The sequence below is a fragment of the Onychostoma macrolepis genome, chromosome 21, assembly GCF_012432095.1.
Source record: "Onychostoma macrolepis isolate SWU-2019 chromosome 21, ASM1243209v1, whole genome shotgun sequence".
Classification (NCBI taxonomy): Eukaryota; Metazoa; Chordata; class Actinopteri; order Cypriniformes; family Cyprinidae; genus Onychostoma; species Onychostoma macrolepis.
The window spans coordinates 23,905,939-23,912,261 of NC_081175.1; positions in this window are offsets into that span (position 1 = coordinate 23,905,939).

Consider the following 6,323-nt stretch of genomic DNA (forward strand, 5'->3'; position numbering starts at 1 on the left):
AGCTGTGGCGTGCTGCTGTGACTCTGGACGAGCAGCTGTGACGTGCTGCTGTGACTCTGGACGAGCAGCTGTGATGTGACGTGACCTTAGGAGATCAGCTGAGACGTGAAGTGACTCTGGACGAGCAGCTGTGACGTGCTGCTGTGACTCTGGACGAGCAGCCGTGACGTGAACAGCTGAGACGTGCTGCTGTGACTCTGGACGAGCAGCCGTGACGTGAACAGCTGAGACGTGCTGCTGTGACTCTGGACGAGCAGCCGTGACGTGAACAGCTGAGACGTGCTTTGACTCTGGACGAGCAGCTGTGACGTGTTGCTGTGACTCTGGAAGGGCAGCTGTGACGTGCTGCTGTGACTCTGGAAGGGCAGCGTGCTGCTGTGACTCTGGACGAGCAGCTGTGACGTGTTGCTGTGACTCTGGAAGGGCAGCTGTGACGTGCTGCTGTGACTCTGGACGAGCAGCTGTGACGTGCTGCTGTGACTCTGGACGAGCAGCTGTGACGTGCTGCTGTGACTCTGGACGAGCAGCTGTGAGATTCGTGACAGAGCCCCCTAAGAGCGGCTTCCAGGCGCTCACACAGTCTTTAATCCAGGAGGGAGGTGGAGCGGAGGCGGAACAGGGGAGGATGGAGGCCAGGTCCTTGTGGAAGCGGAGTGATCTGGGACCGAGGTAGAGCCGGCAGAGCAGGAAACCAGGGCGGAGCAGGCGGGACTGGAGCCCACCAGGCGGAGCAGGCGGGACTGGAGCCCACCAGGGCGGAGCAGGCGGGACTGGAGCCCACCAGGGCGGAGCAGGCGGGACTTGAGCCCACCAGGGCGGAGCAGGCGGGACTTGAGCCCACCAGGGTGGACCCAAAGATCTCCACGGCGGTGCAGAAGACCACCAGAGCCCGACAGCAGACCACCACGGCGGGCGCAGATAGAGCACGAGCCCACCAGGGTGGCGCAGAAGACCACCAGAGCCAGATAGTGGACCACCACAGCGGAGCGGTGGAACAGGTGGAGCAGAAGACCAGAGCGGAGCAGACGGACCCGAAGACCACCACGACGGATCAGGAACCCACAGCAGAGCCTGGGAACTAGGGAGAATGGAGACACGAGGAGACAGAACATGCACAGACACAAGGACTGAGGTAGGGAACATAAGAAGTTTATAATTAGTCTCGATAGCAGTGACAGGATAGAACGAGAGTTCATTGACGGCCTCCTTCGCCGTAACAGGACAGAATGCGAGTTAAGGGACAGCCCTTCTGGCTGCGACAGGACAGGGCGAGAGTTCATTGACGGCCTCCATAGCCGTGACAGGACAGAACGAGAGTTCATTGACAGCCCTTCTGGCTGCGACAGGACAGGCAGAGGATTCACAGGCGGCCTCCATAGCCGTGACAGGGCAGAATGAGAGTTCAGGGACGGCCTCCTTGGCGAAACAGGACAGGACGAGGAATCAGGGCGGCCTCTGTGGCCGTGGCAGGGCAAGATGAGAGTTGGTGAGTGGATACCACTGACACCTCCGGAGGTTCTGCAGCGGTTGCCGCCACCTCTGGAGGTTCTACAGCGGTAACAGTCTCCTCGACCGCAACTCGACAGACCGAGAGAACATTGCAGGCGCCACCACCATACAAGAGGCTGAGGCGAGCCCGGCCGCGGAAGGTTCTGCAGCGTGTGCCGCCACCTCGGGCAGTTCTGTGGTGGTGTACGCAGCCCAAACGCAACATAAAGTGATTCCCATCAGGGGAAGTGCCTCGGACAGGGGAATATGCATAAGAACAGGAGGGTTAGTGAGAGTAGGTTTGGGGATACCAGCCGTGTGTGCAGACACCAGCGGTACATCCCTCAAACTAGACATCAAATTGGGATAGTGGAAGACTGACCTTGATGATCTGGGTGTGTCAGCCCGGACGTGACGTGACTCTGGAAGGTCAGCCGTGACGGGCTGCTGTGACTCTGGACGAGCAGCCGTGGCGTGAACAGCTGAGACGTGCTGCTGTGACTCTGGACGAGCAGCTGTGACGTGCTGCTGTGACTCTGGACGAGCAGCCGTGGCGTGCTGCTGTGACTCTGGACGAGCAGCCGTGGCGTGAACAGCTGAGGCGTGCTGCTGTGACTCTGGACGAGCAGCCGTGGCGTGAACAGCTGTGACGTGCTGCTGTGACTCTGGGCGAGCAGCTGTGGCGTGCTGCTGTGACTCTGGACGAGCAGCTGTGGCGTGCTGCTGTGACTCTGGACGAGCAGCTGTGATGTGACGTGACCTTAGGAGATCAGCTGAGACGTGAAGTGACTCTGGACGAGCAGCTGTGGCGTGCTGCTGTGACTCTGGACGAGCAGCCGTGGCGTGAACAGCTGAGGCGTGCTGCTGTGACTCTGGGCGAGCAGCCGTGGCGTGAACAGCTGAGGCGTGCTGCTGTGACTCTGGGCGAGCAGCCGTGGCGTGAACAGCTGAGGCGTGCTGCTGTGACTCTGGACGAGCAGCTGTGGCGTGTTGCTGTGACTCTGGAAGGGCAGCTGTGACGTGCTGCTGTGACTCTGGAAGGGCAGCGTGCTGCTGTGACTCTGGACGAGCAGCTGTGACGTGTTGCTGTGACTCTGGAAGGGCAGCTGTGGCGTGCTGCTGTGACTCTGGACGAGCAGCCGTGGCGTGAACAGCTGTGACGTGCTGCTGTGACTCTGGGCGAGCAGCTGTGGCGTGCTGCTGTGACTCTGGGCGAGCAGCTGTGAGATTCGTGACAGAGCCCCCTAAGAGCGGCTTCCAGGCGCTCCACACAGTCTTTAATCCAGGAGGGAGGTGGGCGGAGGCGGAACAGGGGAGGATGGAGGCCAGGTCCTTGTGGAAGCGGAGTGATCTGGGACCGAGGTAGAGCCGGCAGAGCAGGAAACCAGGGCGGAGCAGGCGGGACTGGAGCCCACCAGGGCGGAGCAGGCGGGACTGGAGCCCACCAGGGCGGAGCAGGCGGGACTGGAGCCCACCAGGGCGGAGCAGGCGGGACTTGAGCCCACCAGGGCGGAGCAGGCGGGACTTGAGCCCACCAGGGTGGACCCAAAGATCTCCACGGCGGTGCAGAAGACCACCAGAGCCCGACAGCAGACCACCACGGCGGCGCAGATAGAGCACGAGCCCACCAGGGTGGCGCAGAAGACCACCAGAGCCAGATAGTGGACCACCACAGCGGAGCGGGTGGAACAGGTGGAGCAGAAGACCAGAGCGGAGCAGACGGACCCGAAGACCACCACGACGGATCAGGAACCCACAGCAGAGCCTGGGAACTAGGGAGAATGGAGACACAAGGAGGAGACAGTTATTAGCAACGTCGAGATATTCCAGGATAAAGTCCTCAAGTGATCGCATACCCTGCTTGAGGGCTAATAATAGTTTTGCAGTGTACATACCCGGCCAGTATTGTTCATGAAAGCCGCTGGATCCTCGTGCGGCCGAGTATTCTGTAACGAGGCTGACGAGACGGGAGTCATGCGGATCCATCTGCAAGCTTTTATTCATAGGCATGGTCATAAATACAGGCAGGGTCGAGCAATGGCAAACAGGTATGGCAGAGACAAGACAAAGAGTAATCCTAGGGCAAGCAAAGGTCGGCGATCGGCGAACAGAATCCAGAGCTCCACTCTCTGTGGTCATTAAAAATCCCAGTATGTCTTTCGAAAAGAGTAGAGGTGTGACCTCGGCATACTGGCCAAATTCGCCCATTGGCCTCTGACCATCATGGCCTCCTAACAATCCTCATATCTGCTGATTGGCTTCATCACTCTGTCTCCTCTCCACCAGTAAGCTGGTGTGTGGTGGGCGTTCTGGCGCACTATGGCTGCCGTCGCATCATCCAGGTGGATGCTGCACACTGGTGATGGATGAGGAGTCATCTTGTGACTAATTGCCAACTTTGCAAAAGTTGTGTTTGGGAGTGTGATTAGGGACACAATAAATATTCAGAATGTAACTATTTATAATATATAAATAATACAACATTAAGCATTTTATTATATAAAACAGCCTATGGTGGTTAAACACATTTCTGTGTTTATGTCATTCAAACATGTGATAATACCTGAGACTGCAGAGGGTTTCATAATAAACATCTGCACTAGTTGCTTACTCATTGAAACTGCTGTTTGTGACATTAATAATGTTTTAAAGGCTTATTTGTTTAAAAGCTGCAGTAGACATGAAAAAACATGTCCAAATTGATTCATATCTAAGTCAATTTAGTAGCTTAGTTGTTGATTTATGTTGTTTTTGATGTAAACCCATGCGTTCTGAGTATCTGTTTTCAGTATTTTGAATGAGTCAGTTTGTACGGATTGAAGGTTATTGAAAGCAGGTGGTTGTTATTTTGGGGTGCGCAGTGATTCTTATGACAGCGCTCCTATTGTTTTCACAACTGACAATGAAGGAAATATTTACATGCATTAGACATAATTGACTTATGGTACACATTTACATTATTAAACTGTGGGATTCCCAAGAAATCAAATCTGCCATTAGTGTTTGTAGAGATTAAAATATTTATTTAGACTATTTTATTATTATTATCTGGGCGAGCAGCTGTGGCGTGCTGCTGTGACTCTGGGCGAGCAGCTGTGAGATTCGTGACAGAGCCCCCTAGAGCGGCTTCCAGGCGCTCCACACAGTCTTTAATCCAGGAGGGAGGTGGGCGGAGGCGGAACAGGGGAGGATGGAGGCCAGGTCCTTGTGGAAGCGGAGTGATCTGGGACCGAGGTAGAGCCGGCAGAGCAGGAAACCAGGGCGGAGCAGGCGGGACTGGAGCCCACCAGGGCGGAGCAGGCGGGACTGGAGCCCACCAGGGCGGAGCAGGCGGGACTGGAGCCCACCAGGGCGGAGCAGGCGGGACTTGAGCCCACCAGGGCGGAGCAGGCGGGACTTGAGCCCACCAGGGTGGACCCAAAGATCTCCACGGCGGTGCAGAAGACCACCAGAGCCCGACAGCAGACCACCACGGCGGCGCAGATAGAGCACGAGCCCACCAGGGTGGCGCAGAAGACCACCAGAGCCAGATAGTGGACCACCACAGCGGAGCGGGTGGAACAGGTGGAGCAGAAGACCAGAGCGGAGCAGACGGACCCGAAGACCACCACGACGGATCAGGAACCCACAGCAGAGCCTGGGAACTAGGGAGAATGGAGACACAAGGAGGAGACAGTTATTAGCAACGTCGAGATATTCCAGGATAAAGTCCTCAAGTGATCGCATACCCTGCTTGAGGGCTAATAATAGTTTTGCAGTGTACATACCCGGCCAGTATTGTTCATGAAAGCCGCTGGATCCTCGTGCGGCCGAGTATTCTGTAACGAGGCTGACGAGACGGAGTCATGCGGATCCATCTGCAAGCTTTTATTCATAGGCATGGTCATAAATACAGGCAGGGTCGAGCAATGGCAAACAGGTATGGCAGAGACAAGACAAAGAGTAATCCTAGGGCAAGCAAAGGTCGGCGATCGTGAACAGAATCCAGAGCTCCACTCTCTGTGGTCATTAAAATCCCAGTATGTCTTTCGAAAAGAGTAGAGGTGTGACCTCGGCATACTGGCCAAATTCGCCATTGGCCTCTGACCATCATGGCCTCCTAACAATCCTCATATCTGCTGATTGGCTTCATCACTCTGTCTCCTCTCCACCAGTAAGCTGGTGTGTGGTGGGCGTTCTGGCGCACTATGGCTGCCGTCGCATCATCCAGGTGGATGCTGCACACTGGTGATGGATGAGGAGTCATCTTGTGACTAATTGCCAACTTTGCAAAAGTTGTGTTTGGGAGTGTGATTAGGGACACAATAAATATTCAGAATGTAACTATTTATAATATATAAATAATACAACATTAAGCATTTTATTATATAAAACAGCCTATGGTGGTTAAACACATTTCTGTGTTTATGTCATTCAAACATGTGATAATACCTGAGACTGCAGAGGGTTTCATAATAAACATCTGCACTAGTTGCTTACTCATTGAAACTGCTGTTTGTGACATTAATAATGTTTTAAAGGCTTATTTGTTTAAAAGCTGCAGTAGACATGAAAAAACATGTCCAAATTGATTCATATCTAAGTCAATTTAGTAGCTTAGTTGTTGATTTATGTTGTTTTTGATGTAAACCCATGCGTTCTGAGTATCTGTTTTCAGTATTTTGAATGAGTCAGTTTGTATGGATTGAAGGTTATTGAAAGCAGGTGGTTGTTATTTTGGGGTGCGCAGTGATTCTTATGACAGCGCTCCTATTGTTTTCACAACTGACAATGAAGGAAATATTTACATGCATTAGACATAATTGACTTATGGTACACATTTACATTATTAAACT